This window comes from Triticum aestivum, unplaced genomic scaffold (genome assembly GCF_018294505.1).
Source record: "Triticum aestivum cultivar Chinese Spring unplaced genomic scaffold, IWGSC CS RefSeq v2.1 scaffold144447, whole genome shotgun sequence".
NCBI lineage: Eukaryota > Viridiplantae > Streptophyta > Magnoliopsida > Poales > Poaceae > Triticum > Triticum aestivum.
In genome coordinates this window covers 602301-615878 of record NW_025228063.1, presented here as the reverse complement: position 1 = coordinate 615878, position 13578 = coordinate 602301, and positions in this window count along the sequence as shown.

Below are 13578 nucleotides of genomic sequence, written 5' to 3'. Positions count from 1 at the left end.
TTATCATTTATTTTCTCTAATACCTTAAAGGGACCATCAGCACGTGGCATTAGCTTTGATTTGCGCAAATCAGGAAATCTATCCTTACGCAAATGTAACCAAACAAGATCTCCAGGTGCAAACACAACATGTTTTCTACCCTTATCTCCAGCAAGTTTATATTTAGCATTCATACGCTCAATGTTTTCCTTAGTTAACTCATGCATTTTTAAAATCAATTCAGCACGTTGTTTAGCATCAAAATTAACCTTCTCCGAAGATGGAAGAGGCAACAAATCAATAGGTGCACGAGGTAGGAAACCATACACAACTTCAAAAGGGCACATCTTAGTAGTAGAATGCAATGAACGATTATAAGCAAATTCAATATGAGGCAAGCATTCCTCCCACATTTTCTATTGACTACTTCAGTTTGTCCATCAGTTTGGGGGTGACAAGTAGTACTAAAAAGCAGTTTAGTCCCCAACTTAGCCCATAAACATCTCCAAAAGTGGCTAAGAAATTTAGTATCACGATCTGAAACAATAGTATTTGGCACACCATGCAAGCGAATAATTTCACGAAAGAACAAATCAGCAACATTAACAGCATCATCGCTTTTATGACATGGTATAAAGTGTGCCATTTTCGAGAATCTATCCACGACAACAAATATGCTATCCCTCCCCTTCTTTGTTCGAGGTAAACCTAAAACAAAGTCCATAGATATATCCTCCCAAGGAACACTAGGTACAGGCAAAGGCATATATAAACCATGAGGATTGAGTCGTGACTTAGCTTTTTGACATGTAGTGCATCGAGCAATAAAACGCTCAACATCCCGTCTCATCTTTGGCCAAAAGAAATGTGTAGCAAGTACGTCCTCCGTCTTCTTCACGCCAAAGTGTCCCATTAATCCTCCTCCATGCGCCTCCTGCAACAACAAAAGACGAACGGAGCTAGCTGGAATGCATAGCTTGTTAGCACGAAACACAAATCCATCGTTAATGAGAAACTTGTTCCACATTCTTCCTTCTTTACAATTCTGCATTACATCTTTAAAATCAACATCATGCACATATTGATCTTTGATGGTCTCCAAACCAAATATTTTGAAGTCAAGTTGTGAAAGCATAGTATAGCGGCGAGACAATGCATCAGCAATAACATTTTCTTTTCCCTTCTTGTGTTTAATGACATTAGGGAAAGTCTCAATGAATTCAACCCATTTAGCATGTCTACGATTCAGTTTAGCTTGACTTTTAATATGTTTCAAAGATTCATGATCAGAATGTATAACAAATTCTTTGGGCCATAAATAATGTTGCCATGTTTCTAAAGTCCGAACAAGAGCATATAATTCTTTATCATAAGTAGAATAATTCAGACTAGGCCCACTCAATTTTTCAGAAAAGTATGCAACAGGTTTGCCATCTTGTAATAACACACCTCCTAATCCAATTCCACTAGCATCACATTCAAGCTCAAAAGTCTTATTAAAATCAGGAAGTTGGAGTAAAGGAGCATGTGTCAACTTATCTTTCAATACCGTGAAGGCTTCTTCCTGTGCGGTACCCCAAACAAAAGGCACATCCTTCTTTGTAAGCTCGTTGAGAGGTGCAGCAATGGTGCTGAACTCTCTCACAAAACGCCTATAGAATCCAGCGAGGCCAAGAAAACTCCTCACTTGTGTGACCGTTTTGGGCTACGGCCAACTCTCAATAGCTTCAATCTTGGCTTTGTCAACTTCAATTCCCTGTGGAGTAACAACATAGCCAAGAAAAGATACTCGGTCGGTGCAAAAGGTGCACTTCCCAAGGTTACCAAACAAACGTGCATCACGTAGAGCAATAAAAACAGCACGTAAATGTTCCAAATGTTCTTCCAAAGATCTGCTATAAATCAGTATATCATCAAAATAGACTACCACAAATCGTCCAATGAAAGCACGTAAAACTTCGTTCATTAGTCTCATGAAAGTACTAGGCGCATTAGTTAACCCAAAAGGCATGACTAACCACTCATATAATCCAAACTTAGTTTTAAATGCTGTTTTCCATTCATCTCCCAATTTCATACGAATTTGATGGTATCCACTACGCAAATCAACTTTGGAGAATATTGTAGAGCCACTCAATTCATCAAGCATATCATCTAGCCTAGGAATAGGATGACGATAACGAATAGTAATATTATTAATGCCTCTACAATCAACACACATACGTGATGTACCATCCTTTTTCGGCACTAGAATAATAGGAACAGCACAAGGACTAAGGGATTCGCGTATATAACCTTTGTCGAGAAGCTCTTGTACTTGACGCATAATGTCCTTCGTCTCCTCTGGATTGGTACGGTATGGTGCACGGTTTGGCAGTGAAGCACCGGGAATTAAGTCAATTTGATGCTCAATCCCTCGAATAGGCGGTAATCCCGGTGGCACGTCTTGTGGAAAGACGTCAGCGAACTCCTGCAAAATGTTAGTGACAGCAGGAGGCAAAGAGGAAGGCACGTCCTCGAATGAAAATAATGCCTCTTTGCACACAAAAGCATAGCAAACAGATTTGCTGAAATCTAGCTCATCAATATCAGATTTGGTGGCAAATAAACATGCACTTTTCAATTTAATTTCAGAAGCAACACTAGATGGTTTATTATTAGGCTTCATTTGTTGCTCAAATTCTTTTGCCACAATCTGATTTTCACTCTTATTCGTCTCCTGTTTTGCTTTATTAGCTCTATTAATATCATCTTTCAAAATGGAATCAGGAGTCATAGGAAGCAAAGTAATATTTTTATCCTTATGAACAAGAGTATAGTGATTGTTTCTACCATGGTGTACAGAAATTTTATCAAATTGCCATGGTCTACCAAGTAATAAGGAACATGCTTGCATAGGTATCACATCACAATCAACATAATCAGCATATGTAGAGATACTAAAATGCACACGAACTGTACGTGTTACCTTAACCTTGCCGCTGTTGTTGAACCATTGGATTTAGTAAGGATGTGGATGTGGTCTTGTGGTGAGAGAAAGCTTCTCCACCATCTCCATGCTAGCCAAGTTGTTGCAGCTCCCTCCGTCTATGATGACGCGCACAGAACGTTCCTTCACAACTCCCTTGGTATGGAACAAATTGTGCCTCTGATTTTGCTCAGCTTGTGTGACCTGCACACTCAAAACACGTTGAGCAACTAAACATTCATACCTGTCAGCGTCTTTAGGAGCCATGTATTGCGTCTCATGATCAGAATCATCTCCACCATGTTCTTCACGTGTAATAAGAGCCAAAGTCTCCTCATCATAGTCACTAGCGGACTCATATCCACCATCCGCGGTAGCAATCATCACACGCGGAGATTTGCATTCTCTCGCATAATGACCTCCTCCCTTACAACGACGACAAATAATATCACTTGTGTGCCCTGTTGATGCCATGGAAGAAGAAGAACGCTGTGAAGGCCCCGCAGGTGCGCTCTTGGCAGATAATGGTGGTTGTGCCTGTTTTCTTGTATCACGGCTGGAGGTGGCACCGGATGGAGGTGCTGGTGCAGTTGAAGTAGAAGATGCACGTGGTGTCCATGATGAAGGGCGGCCTGCAGAAAAGTTAGTTCGCCCCAATGCTTGTCGATCCTGCACTTCACGTTCAGCTTTACAAGCAAGATGGAATAAACGAGTGATATTAGTATACTCCTTATAGTCTAAAATGGTCTGAATCTCTCTATTTAATCCACCCAGAAAACGTGCAAGCATAGCTTCATTCTCCTCAACAATACCACATCTAATCATGCCAGTTTGTAATTCCTGATAATATTCTTCTACAGAATTTTTCCCTTGTCTTAAACGCTGCAATTTTTGAAGCAATTCACGTTGATAATATGGTGGAACCCAACGCGTACGCATAGCAGTTTTCAAAGCAGCCCAAGTAGTTGGAATAGGATATAATCTACAATGTTCAGACCACCATACACATGCAAAACTAGTGAAAGCACAAACAGCAGCAGCAACTCATCTCTCCTCAGGATATTGTAAACATGTAAATCGTTGTTCAGTTTCTAACTCCCAAGTAAGATATATATCAGGAACATATCTACCCTCAAATGGTGGAATATTCAATTTCAGTTTAGGAATATGGACATCATCGCGTACCTGAGGTGGTGGTGCAGGCCTACCATTACGAATATATACCTGAGGTCGACCTGCTGGTGGTGGTACAGGTGGCTGCACGTAGTGTTGATTTTGATCAACCTCATCCTCATAGTCTCCCACATAATCATCCTCCTCCGCATCAGCAGCAGGAGCCACAGAAGTATCAACAGCAGCACCAACAGTTTGGCCAAACGCAAGAGGAACACGGCTTGCTCGGCGGAGGTCTGCTTCGCGACGTGGAGGCAGACGTTGTTGTTGTTGGAGAGGTGCGTTAGCTGCAGCGGGTGGTGGTGGTGGAAGACGCGCGAGCAATTCATTAAACTTGTTATCGAGCTTTGTTTCGAACGTCTTCTGATAGAGGCAAAGGTGTCCCGTCTTTCGATGAGATGGTGGATTTCGCTTTGGTGGAAGTCGACTTTGACGATCCGACTACGAACGTGCGAGGACGTCGCGCCTTAGCAATCGCTAAACCAACTCCGAGAGGTTATTGACCACGCCGGAGCACGATCAACCTGACCACGAGGGTCTGTTTCCTGCGAGCAAACGAAGAACAAGCAAGAAACTAAGATTGCAATCTGGATATTGCGAATATAAGATGAAAGCTTTATTGATCAAGGTGGGGTTCTGTGACGCCTTTGTCTGGTCGTTGAACACAAACGAAGTACGCGAAGTTGCAGCTATGGCGAACTTTTAATCTAAACAAAACCCAAAGTCTAAACGATGCCCTAAGGGCTGTATATATGGAGGAAGAGGGGGGGAATTTCGTGGCCCTTGGTGGAGGGGTCCGAAATCAACCCTATCTCTTGTTTCCCCACACATACGGACTCTAAAAGTAGCCTATACTTATGTATTTCGAAATTACATGGGCCTGGCCCAATAATAAGGTGACGCAGCACCTAAAATAGCCTCGGGACGAAATTTATGAAGTGGCATCTTGTATATTTCGTCCAAGGCTTCATGCACCCATTATGGTGGCTTCAAAGTCCTGAAATCATCACTTGTAACTCCGTTCTTGTTCCCCTTGCGCATGCCATCATCTCCATGCTTGTTCTTGCTCCAATGTTCATCCTTCTCCAAGCTAGGCCCTTCATTTGTAAGCAAAACAAATGTATCCAATTTAGGCAGCATCATATTCTCATGAACATTAGAATCATTACCAAGAAACGAAAGTACCTGGTAATTTAGTTGGCGTGCACGAGCTCTAGTAATTCGTCCAGTATGTATAGCAGCAGGGGCTGTGGGTGTAACAATTGTATTGATGTCCTCATCAAAGAGTATACTGATTGTTTCTACCATGGTGTACAGAATTTTTATCAAATTGCCATGGTCTACCAAGTAATAAGGAACATGCTTGCATAGGTACCACATCACAATCAACATAATCAGCATATGTAGAGATACTAAAATGCACACGAACAGTACGTGTTACCTTAACCTTGCCGCTGTTGTTGAACCATTGGATGTAGTAAGGATGTGGATGTGGTCTTGTGGTGAGAGAAAGCTTCTCCACCATCTCCATGCTAGCCAAGTTGTTGCAGCTCCCTCCATCTATGATGACGCGCACAGAACGTTCTTTCACAACTCCCTTGGTATGGAACAAATTGTGCCTCTGATTTTGCTCAGCTTGTGTGACCTGCACACTCAAAACACGTTGAGCAACTAAACATTCATACCTGTCAGCGTCTTCAGGAGCCATGTATTGCGTCTCATGATCAGAATCATCTCCACCATGTCCTTCACGTGTAATAAGAGCCAAAGTCTCCTCATCATAGTCACTAGCAGACTCATATCCACCATCCGCGGTAGCAATCATCACACGCGGAGATTTGCATTCTCTCGCATAATGACCTCCTCCCTTACAACGACGACAAATAATATCACTTGTATGCCCTGTTGATGCTATGGAAGAAGAAGAACGTTGTGCAGGCCCCGCAGGTGCGCTCTTGGCAGATAAGGGTGGTTGTGCCTGTTTTCTTGTATCACGGCTGGAGGTGGCACCTGATGGAGGTGCTGGTGCAGTTGAAGTAGAAGATGCACGTGGTGTCCATGATGAAGGTCGGCCTGCAGAAAAGTTAGTTCGCCCCAATGCTTGTCGATCCTGCACTTCACGTTCAGCTTTACAAGCAAGATGGAATAAACGAGTGATATTAGTATACTCCTTATAGTCTAGAATGGTCTGAATCTCTCTATTTAATCCACCCAGAAAACGTGCAAGCATAGCTTCATTCTCCTCAACAATACCACATCTAATCATGCCAGTTTGTAATTCCTGATAATATTCTTCTACAGAATTTTTCCCTTGTCTTAAACGCTGCAATTTTTGAAGCAATTCACGTTGATAATATGGTGGAACCCAACGCATACGCATAGCAGTTTTCAAAGCAGCCCAAGTAGTTGGAATAGGATATAATCTACAATGTTCAGACCACCATACACATGCAAAACTAGTGAAAGCACAAACAGCAGCAGCAACTCGTCTCTCCTCGGGATATTGTAAACATGTAAATCGTTGTTCAGTTTCTAACTCCCAAGTAAGATATATATCAGGAACATATCTACCCTCAAATGGTGGAATATTCAATTTCAGTTTAGGAATATGGACATCATCTCGTACCTGAGGTGGTGGTGCAGGCCTACCATTACGAATATATACCTGAGGTCGACCTGCTGGTGGTGGTACAGGTGGCTGCACGTAGTGTTGATTTTGATCAACCTCATCCTCATAATCTCCCACATAATCATCCTCCTCCGCATCAGCAGCAGGAGCCACAGAAGTATCAACAGCAGCACCAACAGTTTGGCCAAATGCAAGAGGAACACGGCTTGCTCGGCGGAGGTCTGCTTCGCGACGTGGAGGTAGTCGTTGTTGTTGTTGTTGGAGAGGTGTGTTAGGTGCAGCGGGTGGTGGTGGTGGAAGACGCGCGAGCAATTCATTAAACTTGTTATCGAGCTTTGTTTCGAACGTCTTCTCAAGGCCAGTGATCTTCTCCATGGCCTCTTCAAAGTTGTTCAGCACATCTTGCACCTGTTCAGTCATCATTTGCCGAAACTTATCATGAAGCTCCTTGTTCGATAAATTCTCCCAGTCAATCTGATGAGGACATCAATACAATTGTTACACCCACAGCCCCTGCTGCTATACATACTGGACCAATTACTAGAGCTCGTGCACGCCAACTAAATTACCAGGTACTTTCGTTTCTTGGTAATGATTCTAATGTTCATGAGAATATGATGCTGCCTAAATTGGATACATTTGTTTTGCTTACAAATGAAGGGCCTAGCTTGGAGAAGGATGAACATTGGAGCAAGAACAAGCATGGAGATGATGCCATGCGCAAGGGAAACAAGAACGGAGTTACAAGTGATGATTTCAGGACTTTGAAGCCACCATAATGGGTGCATGAAGCCTTGGACGAAATATACAAGACGCCACTTCATAAATTTCGTCCCGAGGCTATTTTAGGTGCTGCGTCACCTTATTATTGGGCCAGGCCCATGTAATTTCGAAATACATAAGTATAGGCTACTTTTAGAGTCCGTATGTGTGGGGAAACAAGAGATAGGGTTGATTTCGGACCCCTCCACCAAGGGCCACGAAATTCCCCCCCTCTTCCTCCATATATACAGCCCTTAGGGCATCGTTTAGACTTTGGGTTTTGTTTAGATTAAAAGTTCGCCATAGCTGCAACTTCGCGTACTTCGTTTGTGTTCAACGACCAGACAAAGGCGTCACAGAACCCCACCTTGATCAATAAAGCTTTCATCTTATATTCGCAATATCCAGATTGCAATCTTAGTTTCTTGCTTGTTCTTCGTTTGCTCGCAGGAAACAGACCCTCGTGGTCAGGTTGATCGTGCTCCGGCGTGGTCAATAACCTCTCGGAGTTGGTTTAGCGATTGCTAAGGCGCGACGTCCTCGCACGTTCGTAGTCGGATCGTCAAAGTCGACTTCCACCAAAGCGAAATCCACCATCTCATCGAAAGACGGGACACCTCCGCCTCTATCAGCGGTACCCTAAAGAAAAGACACATCTTTCTTTGTAAGCTCATTGAGAGGTGCAGCAATGGTGCTGAAATCTCTCACAAAACGCCTATAGAATCCAGCGAGGCCAAGAAAACTCCTCACTTGTGTGACCGTTTTGGGCTGCGGCCAACTCTCAATAGCTTCAATCTTGGCTTTATCAACTTCAATTCCCTGTGGAGTAACAACATAGCCAAGAAAAGATACTCGGTCGGTGCAAAAGGTGCACTTCCCAAGGTTACCAAACAAACGTGCATCACGTAGAGCAATAAAAACAGCACGTAAATGTTCCAAATGTTCTTCCAAAGATCTGCTATAAATCAATATGTCATCAAAGTAAACTACCACAAATCGTCCAATGAAAGCACGTAAAACTTCGTTCATTAATCTCATGAAAGTACTAGGTACATTAGTTAACCCAAAAGGCATGACTAACCACTCATATAATCCAAACTTAGTTTTAAATGCTGTTTTCCATTCATCTCCCAATTTCATACGAATTTGATGGTAGCCACTACGCAAATCAACTTTGGAGAATATTGTAGAGCCACTCAATTCATCAAGCATATCATCTAGCCTAGGAATAGGATGACGATAACGAATAGTAATATTATTAATGCCTCTACAATCAACACACATACGTGATGTACCATCCTTTTTCGGCACTAGAATAATAGGAACAGCACAAGGACTAAGGGATTCATGTATATAACCTTTGTCGAGAAGCTCTTGTACTTGACGCATAATCTCCTTCGTCTCCTCTGGATTGGTACGGTATGGTGCACGGTTTGGCAGTGAAGAACCGGGAATTAAGTCGATCTGATGCTCAATCCCTCGAATAGGCGGTAATCCCGGTGGCACGTCTTGTGGAAAAACGTCAGCGAACTCCTGCAAAATGTTAGTGACAGCAGGAGGCAAAGAGGAAGGCACGTCCTCGAATGAAAATAATGCCTCTTTGCACACAAAAGCATAGCAAACAGATTTGCTGAAATCTAGCTCATCAATATCAGATTTGGTGGCAAATAAACATGCACTTTTCAATTTAATTTCAGAAGCAACACTAGATGGTTTATTATTAGGCTTCATTTGTTGCTCAAATTCTTTTGCCACAATCTGATTTTCACTCTTATTCTTCTCCTGTTGTGCTTTATTAGCTCTATTAATATCATCTTTCAAAATGGAATCAGGAGTCATAGGAAGCAAAGTAATATTTTTATCCTTATGAACAAGAGTATAGTGATTGTTTCTACCATGGTGTACAGAATTTTTATCAAATTGCCATGGTCTCCCAAGTAATAAGGAACATGCTTGCATAGGTACCACATCACAATCAACATAATCATCATATGTAGAGATACTAAAATGCACACGAACAGTACGTGTTACCTTAACCTTGCCGCTGTTGTTGAACCATTGGATGTAGTAAGGATGTGGATGTGGTCTTGTGGTGAGAGAAAGCTTCTCCACCATCTCCATGCTAGCCAAGTTGTTGCAGCTCCCTCCGTCTATTATGATGCGCACAGAACGTTCCTTCACAACTCCCTTGGTATGGAACAAATTGTGCCTCTGATTTTGCTCAGCTTGTGTGACCTGCACACTCAAAACACGTTGAGCAACTAAACATTCATACCTGTCAGTGTCTTCAGGAGCCATGTATTGCGTCTCATGATCAGAATCATCTCCACCATGTTCTTCACGTGTAATAAGAGCCAATGTCTCCTCATCATAGTCACTAGCGGACTCATATCCACCATCCGCGGTAATAATCATCACACGCGGAGATTTGCATTCCCTCGCATAATGACCTCCTCCCTTACAACGACGACAAATAATATCACTTGTGTGCCCTGTTGATGCCATGGAAGAAGAAGAACGCTGTGCAGGCCCCGCAGGTGCGCTCTTGGCAGATAATGGTGGTTGTGCCTGTTTTCTTGTATCACGGCTGGAGGTGGCACCGGATGGAGGTGCTGGTGCAGTTGAAGTAGAAGATGCACGTGGTGTCCATGATGAAGGTCGGCCTACAGAAAAGTTAGTTCGCCCCAATGCTTGTCGATCCTGCACTTCACGTTCAGCTTTACAAGCAAGATGGAATAAACGAGTGATATTAGTATACTCCTTATAGTCTAGAATGGTCTGAATCTCTCTATTTAATCCACCCAAAAAACGTGCAAGCATAGCTTCATTCTCCTCAACAATACCACATCTAATCATGCCAGTTTGTAATTCCTGATAATATTCTTCTACAGAATTTTTCCCTTGTCTTAAACGCTGCAATTTTTGAAGCAATTCATGTTGATAATATGGTGGAACCCAACGCGTACGCATAGCAGTTTTCAAAGCAGCCCAAGTAGTTGGAATAGGATATAATCTACAATGTTCAGACCACCATACACATGCAAAACTAGTGAAAGCACAAACGGCAGCAGCAACTCGTCTCTCCTCAGGATATTGTAAACATGTAAATCGTTGTTCAGTTTCTAACTCCCAAGTAAGATATATATCAGGAACATATCTACCCTCAAATGGTGGAATATTCAATTTCAGTTTAGGAATATGGACATCATCTCGTACCTGAGGTGGTGGTGCAGGCCTACCATTACGAATATATACCTGAGGTCGACCTGCTGGTGGTGGTACAGGTGGCTGCACGTAGTGTTGATTTTGATCAACCTCATCCTCATAGTCTCCCACATAATCATCCTCCTCCGCATCAGCAGCAGGAGCCACAGAAGTATCAACAGCAGCACCAACAGTTTGGCCAAACGCAAGAGGAACACGGCTTGCTCGGCGGAGGTCTGCTTCGCGACGTGGAGGTAGTCATTGTTGTTGTTGTTGTTGGAGAGGTGCGTTAGCTGCAGCGGGTGGTGGTGGTGGAAGACGCGCGAGCAATTCATTAAACTTGTTATCGAGCTTTGTTTCGAACGTCTTCTCAAAGCCAGTGATCTTCTCCATGGCCTCTTCAAAATTGTTCAGCACATCTTGCACCTGTTCAGTCATCATTTGCTGAAACTTATCATGAAGCTCCTTGTTCGATAAATTCTCCCAGTCAATCTCGTCGGCTTGTGATCCTGGCATGGTTAGCAGCAATAGAAACACACAAGAATATGATCCTACAGACTACGAACAAGTGGTGGTGGTGGGTGTCACAAATCCGTCAAGCAAATCTCAAATTCTTACCAGTTCTTACCCAGCAGCAGGCGGTGATCGGCAACCGTTGTAGTCAAAAACTCTCAAAGCTTGAATAGAGCGATTACCAGGGAGAGTCAAACGCACGACGTAGATGTATGTGGAGCTGGGAAGGCTTATAATATGGTAGCAAAAAGGGTCAGCAATAATCAATTCAGAGATGCAAAGTTGAATAAACGCTCAACGACGGTACTGTGCTGGTCCTAGGCTAGACTGTGCTAGAGACGCGAGCCTAGAACACTAACAAAATCACGGCGCGGCACGTAAACAAGGGAAAAGCACACTCTGGATTTTTTTTTCGCTCTTTTTTTTTGCGCTCTTTTTTTTTGCGCTGGTTTTTTTTTTGCGAAAAATCACTATAATGGCGAGTGTCTCAAAACTCTTCTTAGCTCAAACTGACAGGATGGGCACGAAATTTTTTCGACCAATTTTTTTTTTGATTGCCCGGACCCAAAAACTGGAAACGGGTCAAAAAAAACTTCCTATAATGGCACCTGTCTCAAAACACTCAGAAACACCTAAAAATAGGATAGCCAGAATTTTTTTCGAAAAATGCGTTTTCGAAAAATTTTGGGCCTAAACGGAGCGTGGCTACCCGACTCCGGCAAGGAAACACGAACCGGAATCTAGATGGATCCCTAAAACAAACCTAATAAGCAAAGAACTCGGATTGGTGGTGGATATATGGTGGTGGTAAATGGCAGCGGTGGTGGTAGCGGTGGTAGTATATGGATATGGATCGGTGGTGGTATATGGACACGGATTGGTGGTGGTATATGGATACGGATTCGGTGCGGTGGTGGTAGATGGCAGGGGCGATGATGATGGTGCGGCGGCGGCGTGACAACTTATGACCAGAACTCGAAACTCTAAAAGACTAGACTCTAAGACCAGCAACTAGACACGACGATGCAACCGCAAATTCAACAAAGCAAAACCCTAAAAAGATTATGCAAAGGCTCAGATTGGTTCGGATATGATGAACTAACCCTAATTTTTTTTTGGCTTTTTCGTGGACTGTAGGTATGAAGAACAGACTCGATCTAAACTACGAAAAACTGTAAAATCTCACCGAGCAACCTGGAAATCTGATACCACTTGATAGAGGCAAAGGTGTCCCGTCTTTCGATGAGATGGTGGATTTCGCTTTGGTGGAAGTCGACTTTGACGATCCGACTACGAACGTGCGAGGACGTCGCGCCTTAGCAATCGCTAAACCAACTCCGAGAGGTTATTGACCACGCCGGGGCACGATCAACCTGACCACGAGGGTCTGTTTCCTGCGAGCAAACGAAGAACAAGCAAGAAACTAAGATTGCAATCTGGATATTGCGAATATAAGATGAAAGCTTTATTGATCAAGGTGGGGTTCTGTGACGCCTTTGTCTGGTCGTTGAACACAAACGAAGTACGCAAAGTTGCAGCTATGGCGAACTTTAATCTAAACAAAACCCAAAGTCTAAACGATGCCCTAAGGGCTGTATATATGGAGGAAGAGGGGGGAATTTCGTGGCCCTTGGTGGAGGGGTCCGAAATCAACCCTATCTCTTGTTTCCCCACACATACGGACTCTAAAAATAGCCTATACTTATGTATTTCGAAATTACATGGGCCTGGCCCAATAATAAGGTGACGCAGCACCTAAAATAGCCTCGGGACGAAATTTATGAAGTGGCATCTTGTATATTTCGTCCAAGGCCTCATGCACCCATTATGGTGGCTTCAAAGTCCTGAAATCATCACTTGTAACTCCGTTCTTGTTCCCCTTGCGCATGCCATCATCTCCATGCTTGTTCTTGCTCCAATGTTCATCCTTCTCCAAGCTAGGCCCTTCATTTGTAAGCAAAACAAATGTATCCAATTTAGGCAGCATCATATTCTCATGAACATTAGAATCATTACCAAGAAACGAAAGTACCTGGTAATTTAGTTGGCGTGCACGAGCTCTAGTAATTGGTCCAGTATGTATAGCAGCAGGGGCTGTGGGTGTAACAATTGTATTGATGTCCTCATCAAAAACATTGAGCGTATGAATGCTAAATATAAACTTGCTGGAGATAAGGGTAGAAAACATGTTGTGTTTGCACCTGGAGATCTTGTTTGGTTACATTTGCGTAAGGATAGATTTCCTGATTTGCGCAAATCAAAGTTAATGCCACGTGCTGATGGTCCCTTTAAGGTGTTAGAGAAAATAAATGATAATGCATATAAACTTGAGCTGCCTGCAGATTTTGGG